Raw genomic sequence first — 25,627 nt, forward strand, 5'->3', positions numbered from 1 at the left:
ATGGTACCCTTCCTCAAGGTGACCATCCTTCTACCTGGTGGCAGGTTGACTACATTGGACCACTTCCACTATGGAAGGTGTAGTGATTTGTTTTACCTGGAATAGACATATACTCTAGATAAGAGTTTGCATTTCCTGCACACAATGCTTCTTCCAAAATTACCATCTATGGACTTACTGAATGTCTTATCTATGGCCATGGCATTACACACAGCATTGCTTCTGATCAAGGAACTCATTTCACAGAAAATGATGTGAGGGACTGGGCACATGCCCATGGAATTCATTGGTCTTACCATGTTTCCCATCACCCTGAAGCAGCTGGATTAATAGAACAGTGGAATGGCCTTTTAAGACTCAGTCATGGTGCCAACTATGTGGCAATACCTTGCAGGGCTGGGCCAGTGTTGTCCAGGAGACTGTGTATGCTGTAAATCAGCATCCACTCTATGGTCCTATTTCTCCCATAACCAGGATTCGTGGTTCCAGGAATCAAAGGGTAGAAATGGGAGTGGCACCACTCACTATTACCCTTAGGAACCCTCTAGGGAAATTTTTGCTTCTACTCACTGCAACCTCAAGCTCTGCTGGTCTACAGGTTTTAGTTCTGAGAGGAGGAGTGCTGCCACCAGGAACACAATGATTCCATTGAACTGGAAGTTAAGACTGTCACCTGGCCACTTACCTCTGGCTCTTCTTACCTCTGAATTAACAGGCAAAGAAGGGAATTACTTTTTGGGCTGGGGATGATTGATCCTGACTATCAAGGGGAAATAGGATTGCATCTACATAATAGGAGTAAAGAAGAGTATGCCTGGAATATAGGAGATCCTCTAGGGTATCTCCTTGTACTGCCATGCCCTGTAATTAAGGCCAATGGAAAATTGTAACAACGCAATCCAAGCAGGACTAAAATGACACAGAATCTTCAGGAATGAACCATGTGACCAGTTATAGAATTGAAAACTGTAATAGTCATGAATCTTTCTTCCTTGTTTCATTATGCATATGATTATATATGTACACAAAATGAAATTTCTTTGTTTTCTTCCCCAACATTTTGCCCTATCATATAACAAGTTGTCTTAGTTTCATGTCATAATATTTAAGGATGTCAATTTTGAGTGAATAGTACCCAAGTACTTGCACGCTATTCTGTGGGGAATTAATGAATTTCAGGTTGTATGGAGGTGAGTTGAACAGTGTTAGGCAGAAATGTTTATATATGCATGACTGTTATTGCTTTTACTTAGAGACTAAGTATACTTTAAGGTAATGTGTATGGTTGCTGAGTTGACAAGTGTTGGACTGTGATGGTTAGTCTAATGTGTCAACTCAGCCAAGTAATTGTGCCCGGTTGTTTTGTTAAGCAAGGATTGGGCTAACTGTAATGCAAGGACATTTATGGGCTTTAGAAACCAATGACTTTACTGCATAGATAACTGATTACATCTACATCAATCAGGAATATTGCTGTCAGCAATGAGCAATGCTTTATCCAGTCAGTTGAATGTCTTAAAAGGGGAAGTGATTTCAGCATTCAGAAAGAATTTCCCAGCTTTCTTTGGACAGCAAATGTCTCCCAGAAACTCATCAGGACTTTCATTGAACTTTTAATCGGAGCCCTTGTTTGCAGCCTGTCTGCGGAACCTGGACTTGTGCTTTCCCACAGTCATGTGAAAGACTCTTATAAAATCACATTATATTGACAGATATCTCCTGTTGATTCTGTTTCCCTAGAGAATCCTGACTAATATAGTGTGCAAGGGAAATTTGGAAGGAGCAGTATTCATACAAACAAAATGAAGGTTTTTAGAGTTGTTTTTTTAAAGTGAGTTTATTCTTCTCCATGCAATTTGGTTCAACTAAAATGTATTCTACAGAAGAAGAGATGATGCATATTTTGGTATACTACCACTGCCTTGACAGAGGAAAGACTCTTTCGGAGGTGGCTTCCTTAGCTTTGGCAGATTGCTATAGGCAATTTTTGGATGAGAGATCAGTAGATGCAGTAGGAAGCAATAATGGGTCTCTTATTGATGTTAGTGGGCCCTCAAGTAAGTAACTTGAATTCTGTATTTCCTGCATAATAGGTCTTGAAGTCTCCTGCTGAATTTAACTCTCAAGGCTTCCTGGACTTCAAATGATAATAGGAAATGGTGGGAAATTACCTGGTGGTAAAGTACTTTGAGATCCTTAAATAAAAGCTCTTCAGTGTGAGATTTTCAGAGTTCTACTTTAAAGAGAATGACAAAAACAAAAACCAAAAAAACAGAAAACAAAAAAGTCACTTTAGGATATAGTCTTACCCATCTTTTTCCAGAAATGTCAGGCTTCTTTTGTGGATTGGTTCTACCTTTTTTGGGATTCTGGCTTTTAGCTATTACTCAGGCAGCTTTCAGAAACAAAACGATAACAAAAGCAACATGCAGTCACTTTGTTGTGTGGGTTTTTCTTTTCTTTTTTTTTTTTCCTATAGCCTTTTATCTTTACACATTCCTTTTGTCTGACATTTCTGTATTCATTGCCTCCTGTCTAGTTAAAATAATGCTATTATGAGATGGATGGATGAAGAGATTACAGGAATACAGACAATTGGAGTTTTTCATTTACTTTGTAGTTAGAATTTTAATAGTTCTCTAAATCTGTATTTACGTTCTCATCAAAAACACTTTTTCAAAGAAAGCAGATAGTAATCTTTCTGCCTATCACATTCCCAAAATATTTCCATGATTCCTATTTTTACAATATTAAGTCCCTTTATTGTGAAGATGAGATAAAGATGGACTCACTTACATTCAATATACTAACTAATTTGGTACGTAGTCAAATGCCTCAGAATTCTCTTCTCTAGAAGTCAAGATAATTGTGCTTTTGACTTCTAAATAAATAGGCTTGTGGAACAAATATTAAAAATGATTTTATAATGGGTGATTTTATTATTTTGAATTGTGTGTATCCTGCTGCAGAGTTGGAAATGGGGTTTGAAGTAAGATTTTTAAATGGGAAAATACCTTCTTAGAGAGTTGAGGCTGATCATTTGGGAATGTTCTTTGATAGGTGATACAATTACTATTTAAAACGATCCTGATACCTACTCTGATTTTGTTCAGAATTTATATGTTACAATTATTATAACACAAAGGCAAGTTAAGATAGTTGAAAATTAATTTCTATGAGTAGAAAGTGAGTCAATTTTATTCTTTCCTAGATAGCCTGTATTGCATCCTTAGAGGTATTTGTAAAATGTTTTGGGATGATATGATGAAATATCCGTAGAAGAGTCACAATTATGAAGCACATATTCATCAGCTATACTACATGGCAACAAATGTCTAGATCTACAGTGAAGGTTCAGTCTATCATCTGGCTATTGGCCAACTTTGAGTCATAGACATTTAGAAATATATGACTTAAGCCATCGCACATTTCAAGTTTATTCTACATTTATCAGGTAGAATAAATATCTGGATAGCCCAGATTTCCCCTGGAATCTACTGGGTACAGTTTTACTTTGTTTTCTAGCCTCACAGACTAGGGCAAATTACATCCTGTGATCCAAATCTAGGCTGCAACCTGTTTTATTAAAACAAAGTTTTGTTTATGTCTTAATGTATTATGTATGGCTGCTTTTGTACCATAATAGGAGTCTTGAGTAGCTGCGACAGAAGCCATATGGCCTTACAATATTTATTCTAAAACTCTTTACTCCAGAGGTTTTTCAGTCTCTGATTTATGGCATTTATTGGGGGTGAGCGGTGTTTAATTACCAGTTTTCAGAGTAAGGTCTGTTTTAGTTAATTTAGATATACTTCTATCTTTCTCTTTCTCTATCATGAACATTTTAAAAATATTGAATGACCTATAGTAAATATTTATTTTCCATTTTGATATTAAAATTTTTCCATCTTTGGCCAATAGTTGTTCCTTACTATTGGCATCTGTGCCTTTTTGATATGATTTATTGATCTTTGATAGCTTTCTTGATTTCTGCACAAGGTGTTTTAGGTTATCTTGTTCATTTCCTGCCCAAAATCTGGAATTGACCATTTCTTCAAAGAGCCTGAAATTCTTTTAGTTTTGTCATCTTCTTTCATATATTCTGTTTACGTTACATTCTTTTGAATTATTTCTCTTTTCTTAATTTTATTGGGCTGATAGAATTTTCTCCTTCTGGTTTCAGTTATATGGATTTTATATTTTATTCTTCTATTAGTTAATATTTATTTAGTCTAGTAAATACTGATGCTCCTTTTATCCATTGGTTTTTTAAAACTTATGTTTCTTCTGAAATGAGATTGCAACTTCTGTTTCTATATCTCCACTGTACTTCCATGCAGCTCTTGCCTAGTTTTAATTGTGAATCTCTATTGTTGTTATTGCTTCCTTACACCTGATAAATTTTACTTACTGACCCTGACTTATCACATATCTCATAGCATTTCCTTGATTTACTTCTTTCCTTACCTGATTACTTTTTTTTTCCAAGAGTGTTTTCAAAAATAATCCTTGTGTGATAAAGTTTTTGAGGCTTCATATGCAGGAGAACACCTTTAATGTGCCTCAAATGCTTTAGCTGGGAAATAATATTTTATATTCAAATTTATTTTCCCTCAAAAGTTTAATATATTACTAGTTTGTCTTATCTCAACTATTACTGTTGAAGAGTTTAATGACACAATAATTATCTTTTATGGATAGTCTCTTTTTTTTTTTTAAAGTTTTTAAATTTTTTTCACTTTAACACTGTTAAATTTTACATAATGTGTGAAAGTGCCCAAGCATGTGTGTGTGCATGTTTAAATCTTTCCTCTCTGTTACTCTCTTTTCTTTTCAATTCGAGGTTTCCCATCTTTCTTTAATTCTTGGTCTCTATTTATTCAAATACATTCTTCTTTTCAATCATATATATTTTTCTTTTTTCCTGAAACTCTACTTAAAAAAGGCTGACACTACTTCCATCTTTCATACCTCTTTCTTCTATATTTAAATCTACTCATCTTCCTTCTTTCCCAGAGCCTTCTGAGAGACTTCCTCAATCTGGCCTTCTAACTTATATTTTGCTCTTTAACTTTATTGATTAGGTTTTTATCCTAATTATTGAGTCCATAGATCATCTATTATATATGTATTAGTCAGCCAAAGGGGTGCTGATGCAGAATTTCAGAAATCTGTTGGCTTTTTTTTTTTTCAAATCAAAGTATTTTATTTCTCCCACAATTTTTTTTGTTTAATGATTTCGAATTTTTTTTCAGGAGGTACCAGGGTTTGAACCCAGGACCTTATACATGGGAAGCAGGTGCTTGAACACTGAGCTGTATCTGCTCCCTTCCCATAATTTCTGAAATAGAAACATTCTGTAATTCAGCCACAGTCTCTACTTCCAGGTAACTTCTTCATTGGGTCTCAATTCCCTTTTAAATAATATGCTCTTGTTCCAGAAAGCAGTTAACTTTTCATCATTCTTTCTGTCTAAATAACACCTGAAGACAAATCTCATAGGTACAAGTATATGAACCCAGTGGTCCCGTAAAATCTGAAGCAAATTCACCATGATTTCCGCGATCCTGGTGCCAACAACGACCCCCGTTGGCTTTTATAAAGGCTATATTGCGGCTGGGGCGGCTTGCACCCCGACGCTGACGGGGGGGTTTGGAGGGGTCAGCTGGCTGCAAAGGCGTCTGAGGCTGCGGCAGACAGCCTCAGAGGGGCTCTCAGGCGTGGAGGATGCGCGGCGAGGGGAGAAAGAATGCCGCGGAGACCAGGTCTGGTACGCAAGTCCGGTTTATTGCGGAAGGGGACATAGCTTTATAGGGTTAGGGACTGCGTGGAGGGATTTGATAGGTGAGGGCGGGTACTGCTTCCTGATAGGTGATTGTAAGCGGTTGCTCATGTAAAGTCGGGCTCCCCAGGTGCGGCCCTGTAGCCAGCCTGCATTTTCAGGGTTTTTGACAGTGAGCGTAATGCTGCTCCAGTAGGGCTTAATGCTGCTCCTGTGACTTTTATCCTTAAAAGAAAGGGAGAGGTAGGGGTCCCTATTGGGAGCTCCCGACCACCCGTGGGTCATGGTTTCGCACCCCCAGGAGGGGCAGTAATAGTGCGCTGGGTCATGGCAGCCTCTGGCCATGGAAGGACAAATATAGAAGCCTGAGACTTCATGATTATAAGGGCCATCAAGGCCTGTAAGTGAGCTGTACCAACACCGGTGAGTCTTGTGTGTAATGTCTCGAAGGGAACCACCACTGGCGAAAGGAAGGTTGGCGAGATTACATATGTGCACTGTGAAGGAGGGAGCACCCGCACTATATATTTGGGTAGAATCTTATAGTTACTAGACCATAAAGTATAAATTACTTCCCTCACCAAAATCTGTTGTGACATGTTGAAGCAAGATGGCTGCTGATGCTCAGGCTTCCTCTTCCTCTTAAAGCTTTGTGGTCTCAGCTTCTTCCAATATCAGCCATAGGCTGGGATAAGTCTCGCCTCTCTCCCAGGGCTTGTTTCTCTCTGGGCTCAGCAGCTCTGTTCTCTCCACAAGGTCAGCTGTAGACTAACAGACTCTCTAGGCTTTGTGTCTCTTCCCGGGGCCTCTGCCATGTCTAATGGAACCTTTTCTCCTTCCTCATGTATCTGCTTCTCTGTGTGTTTACTTCCTGGGACTCCAATATCAAAACTCCCATTAAGTCCTCTGCCATGTTGTTTTCTCTATGAGTTCTTGCCAACCAAGGGAGTGGGTACGCAACATCCTACTGACTTGGCCCAGTCAAAGCCTTAATCATTTAATCAAGTAAATGTGAAACCTCTGAATCCAGCACACTCTAATGTGCCCAGAGGAAAAGACCAGTTTACGAACATAATCCAATATCTCTTTTGGGAATCCATAAACAATATCAAACTGCTTGTATTAGTCAGCCAAAGGGGTGCTGATGCAAAATACCAGAAATTGGTTGTTTTTTATAAAGGGTATTTATTTGGGGTAGGAGCTTACAGATACCAGGCCATAAAGAATAAGCTGCTTCCCTCACCAAAGTCTATTTTCATGTGTTGGAGCAAGATTGCTGCCAATGTCAGAGAGGGTTCAGGCTTCCTGGGTTCCTCTGGGCTCACCACCTCTATTTTCTCTACAAGGTCAGCTGTAGACTATCAGGCAAACGGCTCTGTCTCTCTCCCTGGGATCCAGCTTCAGCATCAAACTCCGATATCAAAACTCCAACATAAAAAACCCTCAATTCTGTCCTTTGCCATACCTTTTATCCGTGAGTACCCACCCACCAAGTGGTGGGTACTCAATGCCCTACTGACACAAGAGGTTTGTTTGATTGAGTAATCCAGTAAATCTCTGAACCCAATATAATCTAATATGTGCAGAAGTAAAGAATAGTTTACAAACATAATCCAATATTTCTTTCAGGAATTCATCAATAATATCAAACTGCTACATTCCACCCTCTGAATTCCAAAAAGACATTACAATACCAAAAAAACTTTAAATCAGTTACAATGTAAGTAGTAAATCATATCACAATCAATTTAATGAAATATAGTTTGTCTTGGGGCAAAGATCCGTCAGCTATAGACCTCTGAAACTCACAAGACAATTCATATGCTTCCAGTACACAAATGGACAGAAAAAGGATAAACATTTTCATTATAATAAGGAGAAATTGGGAGGGACACATGAGTTACAGTTTCTCTACAGTTCAGGACACCTGCAGGGAATCCTCTGTTCTATTTCTAAGTCTGAGAGTCATCTTAAGAAGATGCTTTTTTTCTCCTTTGGGCCTTATGTGAACCCACCCTTTCCACATGCTTGTCCAATGGCCATTTTCTTGATTCCAACCTCATCAAGCATCTGGGTGTTGACCAAGCTCCAGACCTCTCCCTCCAAGAGTGTTGGGGGTGATTGCTACACCTTACCCAATCTTTGGGTTAGAGTCTTAACTCCCCTTATACAGTGACATGAAGTCAACATTCCCCCTAACCTTTGGCATACAGGTTCAACCCTCTCAGAGCAAAGAGTTGACCACCCAGCCTTCCCTAACCTTTGGCATATAGGCTCAGCCCTCTTAGAGCAACGAGTTGACCATCTGGCCTTTCCTAACCTTTGGGGACAAGTAGACCCCTCTCAGACCCGTGGTGTGCTGACCTTAACCGCCCTAATCCTTGGGGAATGGGCTCCACCCTCTCTGTACCCTGGGGCAGAAAAACTCTCCCAGAACACTGGACAGGAACATCCACCCTCTTCAACTGCTGGGGCAAACTTACTCTCTCTGTACACATGGGGTGGCTTCCTCTCTTGGCCAAGGATATTGTCCTAATTCTAGATCTCAGCTTCCATGGTTTTCTCTTAAAGCTGTTTCTCCTTAATCTCTCCTTTCCATGTCCCTTTTATTCCAGGCTGATGGTGATTTTGTTCATACAGCTCTCTCAAAAAGTCTGTTGGTTTAGCATGCAGGAAACAGGGGTCCAAGCCATCAGACAGTAAGACTTTCCATAAGTCTTTCTGATGTAACTGAATCTTCAATCCTGATTTACAAGTTCCAAGTTTAGTTAAGGCCTCCAGTGGGGCACTTCCATCTGGGAGCTCGATTTCCAGAGGCTTGGAATTTTCAGAGTCATTTTCTGTTTTCTTTGTGCCTGACAGTTCAGTCCTTCCCATATCTTGCTCATCTAGTGTTTTGCTATAAGCTGCAAGCAGAAGCCAAACTACATTCTCTGGGTTTACTTTGGAAATTTCTTCAGCTAAATGCCCAGGCTCACCATTTTCAAATTCTGCCTTTCATAAAATACCAGGAGTTAATCTTGCTAAGTTTTCTGCAACTTTAAACTTTAAAACATAGATCACCTTTCCTCCAGTTTCCAATAATAGTTTCATAATTTACTTCTTTTTTATTTTATTTTGTTATTTTTTTATTTATTTCTCTCCACCCCCCCCAATTGTCTGCTCTCTGTGTCCATTCGCTTTGTGTTCTTCTGTGACCGCGTCCATCCTCTATCAGCAGCACTGGGAATCTGTATTTCTTTTTGTTGTGTCATCTCCATGTGTGCAGCGCCGTTCTTGGACAGACTGTACTTTCTTTCACACTGGACAGCTCTCCTTACAGGGTGCACTCCTTGCGTGTGGGGCTACCTTACGTGGGGGACACCCCTACGTGGCATGGCACTCCTTGTGCACATCAGCACTGTGCATGGGTCAGTTCCACACAGGTCAAGGAGGCCTGGGGTTTGAACCACGAACCTCCCATGTGGTAGGTGGATGCCCTATCCATTGGGCCAAGTCTGCTTCCCTCATCATTTACTTCTAAGTCATCATAAAAAGTCTCTTTAGCATCCATATTGCTATCAACTGTCTCTTCAAAGAGATCTAGGCCTTTTCCATCAAACACCTCACAATTCCTCCAAAAAATACTCCTTAGCCTTTTATAAAACCATTCCAGCCTTTTGGTAATTGCAAAAGCACTTCCCCACTCCTTGCTACCAAATTCTGTATTAGTCAGTCAAAGGGGTGCTGATGCAAAATACCAGAAATTGGTTGGTTTATATAAAGGGTATTTATTTGGGGTAGGAGCTTACAGATGCCAGGTCATAAAGCATAAATTACTTCCCTCACCAAAGTCTATTTTCATGTGTAAGAGCAAGATGGCTGCCGATGCCTGCGAGGGTTCAGGCTTCCTGGGTTCCTCTGGGCTGACCGCCTCTGTTTTTTCCACAAGGTCAACTGTAGATCATAAGGCTCTCTAGGCTTTGCCTCTCTTCACAAGGGCAGCTGTAGGCTATAAGGTGAATGACTCTCTTACTTTCCCTGGGGGTGGGGTGGGGGGGAGGTTCTATCTTCAGCATCAAACTCCAACATTAAAACTCCAATACTAAAAGTTCTCAGCTCTGTCCTTTGCCATGCCTTTTATCTGTAACTATCCACCCACCAAGGGGTGAGTACTCAAGGCACTACAGGCACAAGAAGTTTATTTGATTACTGAATCCAATATAATCTATTGTGCCCAGAGTTAAAGATAAAGATCAGTTTATAAACATAATCCAATATTTCTTTTTGGAATTCATAAATAGTATCAAACTGTTACATTCCTACAATATATTTTTAAAAATCCATTTTATTTTAGAATATTTCAAACATATATAAATGTAGAATGAATCAATATGGACCCCCATGTACCAATCATCAGCTTTAACATTTATCAAATCAAGTCTACTCTTATTTCAATTTTACCCTTATCTAGTTTCTTTCTCCCCTTGGATCATTTTCAAGCAAATTGAAGACCCCATATTATTTCATTCATAGATATTTAAGCCTATGTCTCTAAAGATCTGATTTCTTTTTTCAAAGCATAACCACAGTACATCATCACTTTTGAAAAATTGGCATTAAGTGCTTAATATCATTGAATATCCAGTTAGTATTTAAAATCAATATTTATATCCAATCTTCAAAATTATTTTTCACAATATATTATTTGGTCTAATCAGTATCAAAATAAGGAACATATATTTGTTACTGTTTCTCTATGATTTCTATAATCTTTAGATCCCTCTTTTAATTTATTTACTGAAGAAATTAGCCATTTTTTAAGGAGTTTCTCCCAGTCTGGATTTTCTTTGTTGCATCCTTGTGGTGGTCTTTAAAGTTGTTTTTATCATGCCCCTTGTCGCAGTTTGATATTATTTATGAATTTTTTAAAAAGGCATTGATTGTTTTGCAAACTGGTCTGTTTCTCTGGCATGATAGCCTTGGATTGTTTTAGATTTAGCTGAGATATCCGATTAAATTATGTGAAGATTAGGGCTTTAATTCAACCACATCATTAGAGTGACTCAGCATTGAGTGTCCACCCACTTGGTGGGCTGACAAAACAGACTTTCACATGAAAGTGGATACACAGAGAAGAAGAACACAGAGAAAGAAGGACAGCTCATTAGATGGGGTAGAAGCCCAGGGAAGAGACATGAGCCTGATAGTCTACAGCTAACCTTGTGAAGAGCAGAGCTGCTGAGCTTGGAAAGAAAAAAGCCCCAGGGAGAGAGATGAGTTTTCTGCCAGCCTATAGTTGAGATCAGAATAAGCTGGGACCTTGGAGCCTTAAGTGGAAGAAGGAAGACTGCACTCTCTCTCTGACATTGCCTGTTATCTTGCTTCAACACGTGGCAACAGACTTTGGGTGAGCAAGTATCTTTTATGGTACCATGAGCTGGACTCTTTAGGACCTTGTGACTGTAAGCTTCTACTCCAACCTTTATAAAGGCCAAGAGAGTTCTGGTACTTTGCATCAGCACCCCTTTGGCTGACTAATACATCCATATTTGCTGTAAATTAGTAGAATGAGTTAGAGACTGGAACACAGAATCTGAAAATTTATGTTTTTATTTTTGACAAAACTCAGTAGACAGTGCTGAATACTTCCACCAAAAGGTACACAGTGACCTATTTTTTGTATTGTTAGGAGTCAATGATCATTATCTAGATTCATAATATCATTAGAAGTTGCAAAAGATGATATTTTAATTATATCATTTTGTTCTCATATATTAGCTAGAATAATTCTATAAAGAGAAACTTCTCCTTATCAACTCTTTGGTTACCCCAAAATTAGTTCAGAGAGGAAAATAAGGATAATTGCTTGAACCTTTTCATCTGCTTACCATTTTTCTAAGTAATGGTTTTAATGCCTGGCATCTTTCAAAGGTGATCAATTAGGTTTTGTTTTGTTTAAGTGTAAATGTACACTAATAGACTTAGTATATTTGATATCTTTTAATCTATTCCAATTATTATTTTTATTAATGTTCAAATTCCCTATTTTTAGCTACTGGCAGCCTTTTAACTTGGGTCTGAATATTTTTTACTTACTCTCAAAAGTATTTGATAGCTTCTGTGTTTGTTCATTGATATGGCAAGGTATTTCAGAGCCAACGTATACATTTTCTACTTCAGACCTCAAATCAGACATTCTTTTAAGAGACCATGTTTCCTTTACATGAAAAATGTTAATTTTCATGGGCAATATTGGGTTGGTCTCTATCTTTAGTCTTTTTCAGTGGAAAGAAATAAGAAATACATGTATTTTAATAGAAAATACTTTATGCTTTTACTTTTGTCATTTTGTTGATAATTGTAGGTCTTGAGAATGTTTGTAAAACAGTTTTATTTCTTGTTATGTATACATAATTAAATGAAAATTCTTCAGAAAAATACTTTATGAATTCGTAGTGATGTTTTATGTTTCCAATTTAACCTCAGGGTTACAGAATTTTTACTTAAGATCATCCATTTGCCACTGTCTTTTTCTGTCAAGCATCCCAGTAACCCTATATTAGCACAATTACTTATTTGCTTTATTCTAAAATGTAACTGTAATAATCATAGAATAAGAGTACTAATACAACCAATTACAGAATGATTATGGTAAGTAGTTTATTAATTCATTTGCATTTATTTTTATCTGTATGATATATTGCTCTAAGAATGCATAACCAAATCCTTCTGCTGTAGGGTCATTAAAATGAATTATTTCCAGGCTGATTATTTCACCACCTGGATAAAATTTAGAATCTTCTTTTAAAATTTTGCTTTAGATTTTTTAGATTTTTTAATAACCAGTTTTATGTTTTCTGTCAAAATCAAATCTGTACAAAAATATACTCAGAAAGGTCTACTTTTTATCTATGATCATTTCATCCCTTTTCTCCTTCCCCCATAGATAACTATTTTCCTACCTATAATCCACCTCATATTCTAAATTTATAACTGCTTTGTACTTTTCAGGTTAATTTTATTTTCCCTTACATTTTTAAAGTTATGTTTACACATCTTTTACTTTCTTGATATTTGTATTCCACTAGTATTTATATTGGTCTCAGTTTGGATTGTTCAGTTTGCTTTTCTCCTCTCATTGCACTTACCACTTTGCTGAGGCATCCAGCTCAATCTTCCCCAGACTTAATTTTCCTCTCCATGCCCCCTCTCTTCTGGTGATTCCTCAGGTCTCCCTGGTTTTTCAGATCTTTTTAAAATTTTTTTAATTTAGCATTTGATTGTTTTTACTTTAAAAGAATTTGCATAGTAAATGTTTAAAAATAAGCAGTGATACATATATTATTGAAAATCCCCTTTTTAAAATTCTCCAAAAACTTAATAATATATTTACTTTTAAAAATGGTAACACTTCAACACTTAAATTTTCAAGAAGGAATAAAAATCTCTCCGAATGAAAAATGCAAAGGCTTAGACAGCACTTATTTCTAGTCTTCAAAAGACTAAAATGAAATCATTTGAAGTGGCAAACAGTGATAGGTGAGACACCGGTCTATAAGGTTGGAGATTCCCTAGCCCTTTCTATTGCAATGCACTCACACCTCTGATTTCACAAAGAAGCCAGACGAGGGGTTCAAATCCACCTCTACTTTGGATGAGCACTCAGTCTAAGTTCAAAGAGATACTTCAGTTCTGACTCAAGATTTTTATGTGTTTCTTTTACCTATATGACCTATCCAAGCTTGAGCTACTGGTGGGAAGTGGTAGTCTAGCAAGTCTAACACCAAACCCCAGGAGGTGCGAATAAGTTACTTTAAGTATTTTTAAATACAAGGACTGCTAGCAAACACTATCCTAAAATGAACAACTCTATTGGGGAAATGGACTTTGTTTACTTAGAAATAAATTATTTAGAAATCACTTTGAACAATCCAACTTTAGTATTCACACAAATTTGGAAAAATTAAACAATTATATTACCAATAAATAGTTGGTTTATTATACTGTTAATATTTTATAAAAAGAATTCATTTTCTCTTCTAAATTTGGGATTTTAAAAAGATGGTTTCTTGCATTCTAAGGTATGTTGTATGGTTTATTATCAAAGTCATAACTTTGGAGTAAGACAGACTTGAACTGAATTCTACCAATCATTCAGAAAGGAACTAACACTAATCCTGTTTAAACTCTTCCAAAAAATACAAGTGGCGGGAACAATGCCTAACTCATTCTATGATGCCTTAATCACTCTAATACCAAAGTCACATAAAGATGCCACAAGAAAGGAAAACTACAACTTTTCTAATGAACCTGGATGCTAAAATCCTCAACCAAATTCTTGCTAATTATGTACAACGCATCAAAAGAATTATATACCATGTTCAAGTGAGCTTCATCTGTGGTATGTGAGGATGGTTCAACACAAGAAACTCTATCAGTGTACTATACTATATTAACAGATAAAAAGAAAAAAATCACATGATCATCTCTATTGATACAGAAAAAGCATTTGACAAAATACAGCATCCTTTCTTGATATAAACACTTCAAAAGAAAGGAATAGAGGGAAATTCTTCCTCAACATGATAAAAGGTATATGTGAAAAACCCAAAGCTAACATATTCAATGGTGAAATGCTAAAGGCTCTCTCTCTAAGATCTGGAACAAGACAAGGCTACCCACTGACACTCTTCTTATTTAACATGGTGTTAGAAGTACTTACTTGAGCACTTAGGCAAGGAAAAGATATAAAAGGCATCCAAATTGGAAAGGAAGATGTAAAAATTTCACTCTTTACAGATGACATGATCCTAAACATAGAAAGCCCTGAAAGATCTACAACAAAGTTTCTAGAGCCGACAAACAAGTTCAGTAAAGTAGCAGAATTATAAGATCAACATACAAAAATTAGTACCATTTCTGTATACCAAAATTGAGACATCTAAGGAGGAAAGTAAGAAAAAAAATCCATTTACAATAGCAATAAAAGAATCAGATACCTAGGAATACACTTAACCAAAGATGTAAAGGATTTGTACACAGAAAACTACACAATACTGTTTAAGGAAATAAAAAAAAATAATAATAAAAGGAAGACTAGGGAAGCAGACTTGGCCCAATCGATAGGGTGTCTGCCTACCACAAGGGAGGTCTGTAGTTCAAGCCCGGGACCTCCTTGACCTGTGTGAAGCTGGCCCATCGCAGTGCTGATGTGCACAAGGAGTGCCGTGCCATGCAAGGGCGTCCCCTGCGTAGGGGAGCCCCAAGCGCAAGGAGTGCGCCCCATAAGGAGAGCCACCCAGTGCAAAAGAAAGTGCAGCCTGCCCATGAATGGCGCCACACACACACAGAGCTGACACAACAAGATGATGCAACAAAAAAGAAAAACACAGATTCCCGGTGTCACTGATAAGGATAGAAGCTGTCACAGAAGAGCACACAGTGGATGGATACAGAGAGCAGACAACTGGGGGGGAAGGGGAGAGAGAAAAATAAAAAATAAATCTTAAAAAAAAAAGATAATGTGATTAAAAAAAAAAGAAAACTATTCCATGTTCATGGATTGGAAGACTAAATGTCATTAAGACATCTGTACTGCCCAAATTGATTTACAGATTTAATACAATCCCAATAAAAATTACAACAGCATTTTTTAGTGAACTGGAAAAACTAATTATGAAATTTATTTGGAAGGGCAAGGGGCCCTGAATAGCCAAGGACATATTGAAAAAGAAAAATGAAATTGGAGGAATCATGCTACCAGACTTTAAAACATACTACAAATCTACAATGGTCACAAGTGCATAGTATTGGCACAAGGATAGGCATACTCACCAATGGAACAGAATTGAAAGTTCTGATATAGATCCTCACATATAAGGTCAGCTGATATTTGACAAGGCCACCAAGCCTACTCAACTGGACTGAATGGCCTCTTCAAAAAATGGTGCTTGGAGAACTGGATATCCATATCCAAAAGAATGAGAGAGGATCACTGTCTCATGCCCTATATGAAAATTAACTCAAAGTGGATTGAAGATCTAACTATAAGAGACAAGAACATAAAGCTCCTAGAAGATAATGTTGGGAAGCAGCTAAAGTTCTCATCGTAGGAAATGTTTACCTAAGCTTTATACCCAAAGCACAGGCTACAGTAGAAAAATAGATAAATTGGACCTACTTAAAACTAAAAACTTTTGCACTTCAAAGGAGTTTGCCAAGAGAGTGAAAAGGCAGCCTCCTCATTGGGAGAAAATATTTGGTAACCATTTATCCAATAAGGGTCTAATATCCAGCATACATAAAAAATCCTACATCTCAAAATTAAAAAGACAACCCATTTAATCCCTTGCCATTGGGCAAGGCATTTGCATAGAGACTTCTCCAAAGAAGAAATACTATTGGCTAAAAAGCATATGAAAAGATTCTAGACATCACTAGCTATTAGGGAAATGCGTATCAAAACTACAATGAGATGTCATTTTATACCTCTTAGACTGGTGGCTATTAAAAAAAAAAGGACTACAAGTGTTAGAGAGGATGTGGAGGAAAGGTGATACTTATCCACTGCTGTTAGGAATGTAGAATGGTGCAGGCCTTGTGGAGGACAGTTTTGTTGTTCCTCGGGAAGCTAACTACAGAACTGCCATATGATACAGTCATTGAAAGCATGGATACGAACAGATTCATGCACACCAATGTTCGTCATGGCATTATTCACTATTGCCAAAAGTTGGGAGCAACCTAAGTGTCCATCAGCAGATGAATGGATAAACAAATTGTTGTATGTACACAAAATGGAATATTACTCAGCTGTAAGAAGGAATGCAGTTTCAACACAGAAGGAGTAAGTGAACTCTGGGGATTTGCAGGTTTGTGGTTAAACTACAATGGTGGGAATTGGCAAATATATCAGGCAGGGTTATTGCTTTAGGTCATCAGAGTCAGGGGATATGCAGGATATGGTGCACCTGGGGCATCCCTCGATGTCAAATAAAAGTGTTAACCTCGTAATGTGTTTTCTTAGTGGGTGGAGGCCCACACATTAAAAAGAAAATGTTAAACTCCCATCCTGTGGAGTCCTGCTATGTTCTCAATTAGAGGGGCAAGAATCTCTCAAGAACGTAGGCCATGCCAAAGAAAAGAAAACAGATGAATACGTCAAGCCCTCAATATTATTGCAGGTAATTACGAACCTTATTCTTCAAAAGGTGAAACTTAATTTGTTATCACAGTTTCTGAGGGAAGAGGAAAGGAAGAAAAGAGTAGATGGAACACAGGGCATTTTTAGGGAATTGGAATTGTTCTGTCTGATCTTGCAATAACAAAGAACATTTTAAATTTCATCAAGACCTATAAAAGTTTATGGTGCAAAATGTAAACCATAATGTAAATCATAGACCATGGTTAGTAGCAGTGCTCCAATATCTGTACGTCAATTGTAACAAATATACCATACACATTTAAAATATTGTCAGGGGGAGTAAAAGAGGGAGAGGGCATGGGTATATGGGAATTCCCTATATTTTTTGTGTCTTTTCTGTGCCCTAAAACTTTTTTGAAGATAAAACAAAAATATAAGACACTGAGGGAACATGTGGAAGAAATTCTTACTGCATGTAAAAGATAACATCTTACAGTGATGTAAGACACAGTATATAAAAATTTTATTTTAATTAAAAATTTATTTTTTATTTTATTTTTTACTATTATTATTTTATTTTTTAATTTTATTTGGTTATTTTTTCTTTGGCTTTGTTTTTGGAGAGGTTTTGCCTCACAGCATGATTACAACTATGGCAGGGAAGGATCACTGGTGCAGGGTGTTGGTGATGGGGGGATGTGTGGAGAGGCATGCACCTGGGCCATGCCTCTATGGCATATGAATATGTTCACATTTTCATGGGACATTGTCTCAGTGGGTGGAGACCCACACAATAACCAAAAGAATATTGAATTCCCATACTGGGGAGTCCTGCTATATTCCTTAATAGAGTGGCAAGAATCTCTCATGTCCAAGCGCAGTGCCTAGCAAAGGAAGACAGATCATTACTCTAGGTCCTTGCTATTGATGGTTGTACTTATGAACCTTTTCTTGTGAAATTGAAACCTAGCCTAGTATTATATATTGCCTAAGAGTTACCGCCTGAAAGCCTCCTTGTTGCTCAAGTGTGGCCTCTCTCCAAGCTAAACTCAGCATATAAGCTCTTTACCTTCCCCTCACAGTAGGACATGACTCCTGTGGATGAGCCACCCTGGCACTGAAGAATTATTACCAAGTACTGAGTAGCAATGCATCTGGAAAAATACCTTGACCCAAAGGGGGGCATAGTAAATACCAGTGAGTTTTTTATGGCTAAGAGATTTCAAAAAGAGTTGAGAGTAGTTCCAGAGGTTGCACTTACACAGATCTCACTGACTGCCACAGTAAACATTGCCTCAAATAGTAGTGCTCCTGAGGGCTTTAGAGGCACAACATCTGGACACTATAAATAGCACAGAAAATCTTAGGAGTTTGGCATCCTGCCAGTGGGACTTATTTTGGAATTTATGTCCCCCATGTAACAAAGTTACTCATCTATAGTTTCCCTACACATGGTTCTTCTGCCCCCCCCCTTTTCTAAAGGTTTATTAGTTATTTATTTCCCTCCCCCACCCCCAGGTGTCTGCTCTCTGTGTCCATTCACTGTGTGTTCTTCTGTGTCCGCTTGTATTCTTGTCAACAGCACTGGGAATCTGTGTCTCTTTTTGTTGCATCATCTTGATGTGTCAGCTGTCTGTGTGTGGGCAGGCTGCACTTTTTTTGCATGGGGTGGCTCTCCACATGGGGTGCACTCCTTGCACGTGGGGCTTCCCTATGCAGGGGACACCCATGCATGGCACAGCACTCCTTGCGCATGTCAGCACTGCTTGTGGACCAGCTCACCACACGGGTCAGGATGCCCTGGGTTTGAACCCTGGACTTCCCATGTGGTAGGTGGACACTCTATCCATTGAGCCAAATTTGCTTCTCTGCCCATTTTATTTTAACCTATAATTAGCACTGTATTTGTTAAATGTATGTCCCAGAGACTTAAGTCATCAGTCTGTCCATGTGCCTGTTGAATCCTGAATCTCAGCGGAGTTGAAACACCTACTCTGCAGTTCATGGGACTCATCCAGGACAACTAACAAGGGGACAAGGATGGACAATGTTGATCCCAAGGAACAGAGTGTTTGCAACTGCAAGCAAGAAAAAGTTCCATCCATCTGTCCCATGGGATCTAAGTCACATCTCAGTTAGAAACAGAGTGGACCTCACCATCCCAAAATCCTCAAGATTGGGGAATAATGGACTAAAGTAGATTTATTATTCTACTGCAGACTTATTATTATTATAACAATGGAAGAACTTTTATCATAGATATAAAACTTGTGGCCACCAGAGGTTCTGAGGGAAGGGAAGAGGGAAGAATCAGTGTAACATGGGGACATTTTTAGGACATTGTAATTGTCTTGCATGACATTGCAATGATGGATACAGGCCATTATAAATTTAGTCAAAACGTGTAAAGTTATGGGGGGGAAATGGTAAACTATAATGTAAACTATAGTCCATGGTTAATAGCAATGCTTCAACATATGCTCATCAATTGTAACAAATGCACCACAATAATGAAAGGTGTTATTTATGTGGGAAAGTGTGGGAAAGGATGAGGATGGAGTATATGGAATTCCCCCTATATTTTTGATGTAACATTTATGTTACATCAAATTTAAAGCAAACAAAAAAGTTCTAATTCTGTATTTAGAAGCCTGTGACTTCATATAAATTAAATAGTAACAATTCCTAATTTAGGGTAGTGTGAGATAATGAGTAGAGTACTTGTATAGTGACAGGCACTTAGATAATGTTCAATAAATATTGGCTTTTTGGATTGTAATGATAATGATTAATGGTGCCAATAATACACCTTTGGTTTTTGAAAGAAAGATAATATATAAAGATGGCCAAGTCCTGAATATATAAAAAATATCAGACAGATGTCTCTTCAGTAAAATTAGGGAGACAAATGTAGTAACAAATGTTCTTATATCTAAAATAAGATTCTGAAGTGAACATTTTGGTCTTAAGAATATAATTTAAGCTAACAACTATCTTATAATTTATACTAATTTATATTTTAAACAGGATAATAAATTTCTGATAATTTTGTTCTGTTTTTGAGTTGTGTAAAAATGTTGATATGGGAAGGATATTTCTTACTTATTCCATGTTGTTTAACAACACGTTTCATGTTATTAACAGTGTTTCTGTTTAATTTGTGAGCTATGATTCAGTCTTAGTTTTGAATTCTGTGTGTTTCCTATTTGTATATTTTGCTTTTCCAGTTGTCCGTAGTTGCATACTGCAGAGACTGGGCTGAAGTTAGGTACCCCAATTTTACTGAATTGAAGTTCCTTTCTTTCTGTTAAAATACTTTTAACTGTCATTTAACCCAACTCATGCTTTGTGGAACTTGGACTTTTCTAATTCCCATTCTGGTTTTTCAAGTTATGGTCAAGGATTAGTGTTCCTTTACCTCCGTTCACTTAAACAAGGGGGTAGGAATTGTATGCTGTGTTGGAGAATGAAAATGGGACAGAGCTGGGAGAAAGAACATAATGAGGGAAAGATGTCTGAATGTTGCTTGTTGGGTCCACATACGTCTGGGGGTACTGCCTTTTCTGCTTCCTAGGTTGTGTTTTGTGGAGATGAAGCATACGTGAGAGGCAATAAGAGTGTGATTTAGATTTAGATTTAAAATTTCTGATAGTAAAAGTTGACTACCTTGCTTTATAAGGGAATAAGTGAAGCTGTAGGGAGGACTATAGCACCTCTCCTTAAGAGTAAGTACCCTTAAAATAGTTTCAAATATCTAGATTAAATACCACATACTTCAATTGTGCTATATATGTATGATAGATATGTTGACACCATAGCATGCTTCCTCTCTTTTTTCCATGGTTTATTTTCCATAGATTCTTCCACTTACTTCCTGAACGTATATTTATTAAGTTCTTACTGTGTGCAAGTATTTGTACTTGGAAATCAGAAACTACTTCAGCAAACTTAAAATCAGTCTTGTAGAGACCTCAAATGGACCCAGTCATTTCTGTTAACTATAGTAAAATGCTCCCTCCTTTACAATACACAGTTTTTCCCTGGAGCACAGCAGTTATTTAGTTTTTTTTTTTCTTTTCTTTTTTTCCCCAGAGTTAACTGCAGATTTGAACAGTTTCATCCAAACTCCTTATGACCAGCATTGGGGATTTTCCTGGCTAGGCACAGGGATGAACTCCATGGCTATGGAACAGAATAAGTGCAATTGGGCCATAAAACTGGTATTGATACTGTGTTGTAACCAACTGAATGAAACAATCTTAGACTTCGAAAAGAAGATGCTCTTTGCTTAGAAGAGGTGCAAACTCAACGGATTTCCCATAGTTCAACAGACTTCACAGATTTCAAAACCAAACACTTCAGGGCCAACCAGGAAAGGTCTTGTGGCTGTTCATGTGAGCCTGTGCTTACAAGGTGATTTTACGTTTTAAATTTTAGTTTTCTGCCCCTTTCTTCCTTTCTTAAAGAAAATATGCTAAACATTTGAAATGAGCCGATCATCATCTCTGATAAACATGCTCTCAGACCTGACCTGGATGTGCCAATAAGCTCCATTCTCCACAGTGATCCGACACAGCAACGTCTGATCGTGGAAGGTGGCTAGCTGCATTTACAGACTGTACAATCTAATTTCTCCTTCCGCAAATGTTGATTAAGCTGAAAGAGGATCCCTTCAAAACTAATTCAATAGCACCGTCTCCTCTCCTGAAAGGCTAGAGGATGATCTTACTATCTCATGAAGCCATTAACTTTCCCTGCAGCAAAACCCACCATCTGGATATTTGGCCTGGACACTGCTGATTGATGGGGAGCTTTTCCATCACCCTCACTGGTGAGTGTGAGAGGTAAAAGCTGGGAGTGGGCAGCTAGGCAACATATGACTACTCTTATCTCTTGGGGGAGCCAGGTGAATGCTCAGGATTGCCCATGAGCAGCAGAACCTGCCTGGCACTTATTGTCTGTTGTCCAGCATTAGTCACAGATGTCTTGGTCATTTGTGATCAAGATGACTGGTGGACAGATTTTAAAAAAAGACTCTTTTCTTTTTAACCCTGCAATCTTTGACTTTTAATGCTGTCATTAGACAGCTGATCTAGGAAAATCATGGAGCATGGCTTTTATTAACAATGGATGAAGGATTTTTGAAATAACAACCAATGAAAGCCTTGAATCAAAGCTAAGTTTGCACCATTAATGTTATCTATGTCAGTTCTGATGGTAGTCCTTGTTTTAGCCTCTCTGCATTATAGGGTTAGAATTCTGACTGAATCATTGGAATAGAGGGTAAAATTGAGTATTGTGCTGCCTTTGTTGAATTCCACTCAGAGTTAATTGCAGCTAATTATGCAGCTGCTTTTCAGTGTAGTTCTATCCAGTTCTATATCTGAACACAGGGGAAGAAAGACATAGGGAGGCTCCAGAACAAGAAAGACTCCAATAAACATAGCAGATCATAGCCCACATGGGAGACTGATAATCTATTATTTCTTCCACTATTACTTTATTTTATTATTTTATTTAATTGTTTATTTTATATTCTATTCTCTTAAGAGATCAAAATCAGTTAGCAAATGCCACAGCAAGAGCAACATTCTTTTGTCAACATCTGATAGAAGTTTGTAGGTCCACGGTAAGGTGGAATTGTCTTGTTCCTGAGATAAAAAGGTGAATCTAATCACTGATGACATGAAGAGAAAGGAAAGGAAAGTGAGGCTGGAAAAGGTTCTTCACCCTGGTTCTGACTGGTGTTAAAAAAGGAATCATTGACAAAGCAGGGACTCAAAATCATGTGCTCTGCAATTTGGGTTTTAAATGCCACATGATAGTTTAGCTTATTTTATTTGATGAAAGCAGTAAGTCTTAACTTGTTTGATAAAACTGTAAGTGTTCCCATTCTTATGATACATTTATTTATAAGATTTCCCATACCAAGTGCAAGAGAAATAAAGTTTAGAATCTACTTTAACTGAATAAGTGTTAAGGGTAGGACATACTTACTTAAAAAAAAATTGATTCACAACAAGAGGAGAAAGTATACGTGGATGTGTGGATAGAGACATGATCATGTTGCGTGCTTATACATAGATTGTGAGGAGGAGAGGCTAAATACGTTTTGGAGTCAGTTGGATGAATTCCTCCTTTCTCATCCTCTTTCTTCACTCTGTCTTTACCCCAATATGGCCCCGGGCTCTAGGTTTAACCTGTTCACAGAAGAAAGGCATGTAATGTGATGGAACCGCTTCAGTCTTATTTTTTTCTGAACCAAGCCAAGTAATCTGTTTACACAAAGGTTTTACAGCCTTCTGTCAGGTCCTCCTGTTGACAGCGAAGACAGGAAAAGGCCAGTCACAGTCAATGGAAAGTCAGTTTTGCTTGTGCTGCAGTAGGAAAATATATGAGTGACAGAACTGAAGAACATTCTTAAACAAATATATCACTAGCATTTGCCAACTTAGTGGCTCCAATTGAGTACCTAAGGGGCAAAAGAAAGTGATATAGAAGAGAGTTGTGAATGCTGTAGAGACAAGTAAGGATAGCTTTGGGGAAGGGGTAGATTTTAAGTCAGGTTTCTTATCCTGAGTAAGGTGCAAGGGTTTCCCTATACATGAATAAATAAGCACCCATTGAGTGAAGACTATCTGCTAATGTGCTGTGAGCTTTTTCTATACACCAACCCTTTTAATCTTTGCAATAGTGTCATCATGTAAGGATTATTAGCCTCACTATATAGAGCAGGAAGTGTAGACTCTGTGTAGGTTAAATAGCTTGAGATTGATGCCCAGGTGTTGGCCCTTGAAGCCCACTCTCCTATCAGTTTCCCTATCACCATAGTTGCCTGGCTTGCAAAATCCACATAAAGGCGGTGCCTGCCTTGGAAAGTGTGAGACTGAGGCTCTTTTCCTGACTCCAAGGCACCCAGTACCTTCCACAGCTCTTGCTGTCATCACTACTGTACCTACCAACCCCACCTCTGTTGTCCACAGAGGAAGTACAGTAGTCATGGAAAGATGTTCATATACCCAAGTTCCCCTGTGCAGGCACTAAGAGAATTTGATAAGTTGATTCATTCTCTACAGTTCACTTGCCAGCAAGCAACTCATCTTTCTCTCAGCTTTCACCTTCAACGTCCTGTACAGCATGCCTCTGGCAGCTCTGCTAATCCTCTGTCAGACAAAGACGGAGAAAAAAGCAGGTTGCTGACACAATACTCATATTAGGTAAATCTTTCCCCAGCAAGTACTTTCTATCCTGGGATTAGTTTGTGAACACAGATTTCTTTAGAAAGTGATTGATCTGAACATCTGGGGGCTTCTGCATTGACAATAGCTCCTTCTAATTGCTATAATGTGGTTCCATTCTGATTTCATGCAAGCAGTGCAATCTTCACACACAAACTATTGATTAATTACACATTTAAGGCATTTGAGAGCATTGGTTGAGTGCATTTGTGGTTCCCCAGGATTTTCTCCTTTACTTTTCCTGTCTGAACTTCTCCTTGTTCTTTCACCTCCTCTCAGCCATTGACATTCCAATTAGTCTCTAAAGCATTCACTTTATAAATATAAAATCAGAATTGTGCTTTACCATTTCTCTGTTAACTTGCATTGGGACTTGGGAGAGTGGCTGGTATGAACAATGATTCATAAGAATATTATTTTTTCTTTGGTACTGAATAGTCTCATTGAAATGCATTCAGATATGAGGATGGGGTTTATAAATATCAACGGCCTGTTGGATTAGCAATTTGTTTACATGTGGGCACACATGTGGTTTGTTACTGCAGGGCTGCACATTCCTTCAGGAGAGGTTCTGTTGTTAGGTGTGTTTGAAATTTCAAATAAGTAAAGAACAACAGCTTTAATGGGCCCAATCCAATGATGGCAAAAGGTGAATAAAATTACTCCCTTTGGGAAGTAAAATGCTCATTTAGTGGAGGGAAATTATCATTTCAAGTAGAACATTTGGCTTCCTGAGAATGAAAGTGGCAGCACAGCTTGATAATAACAACTTGAGCTATAATAATACCCTTTTCCCTCTGCGAGCCAGGCTCTTTTCTCCTAAATTTATCTTTACAACATCCTTGCAAAGTAGGTAGGCACAGGTGTTATTGGCCAACTTTAATAGATAGAGAAACTGAGAGGGTGACAGTGATTTGTCCTTGTAGATCCAGAAATCATTCTTTAGATCAGAGTTTCTCAAACTTGTCACCACTGATATTTGGAGCTGGATAATTCTTGGTTATGGTGTTGGCTTTGCACTGTAGGATGCTTAGCAACATCCTTAGCCTAGTTGTGACAACCCAAAAAGTCTTCAAGTATTGTCAAATGCCCCCTGGGCAGCAAAATTGTCTCAAACCAGCAATCTTGTTTGGTCTATCTGGATAATTTATTGTAGCCTCTAGGAATTGTAGGAAAAATTAGAGATCACCAAAATTTTCTTTTGACATTCAAAATTTCTCTTTCTGTAATAATGGTATTTATGTAGGATTTACAATTATAAGGGCTTTACATATAATGACTTATTTTATTCTTACAGCAATTCTGTTTTAATCTCATTTTACATATAGGAAAATAAAGAAACAGAGAGACATTTCACTTGCTAAGTTTACACAATTATGAAACATGGTTGGCTTTATGAGCATACGACCTGTGCAGTTTTACAGGACCCCACACTTAAAAGGGCTTGGTTAAATACTCTGCTTTCACTATATTGAAATTCTT

The sequence above is a fragment of the Dasypus novemcinctus genome, chromosome 1 (genome assembly GCF_030445035.2).
Source record: "Dasypus novemcinctus isolate mDasNov1 chromosome 1, mDasNov1.1.hap2, whole genome shotgun sequence".
In the NCBI taxonomy this organism is placed as follows: domain Eukaryota; kingdom Metazoa; phylum Chordata; class Mammalia; order Cingulata; family Dasypodidae; genus Dasypus; species Dasypus novemcinctus.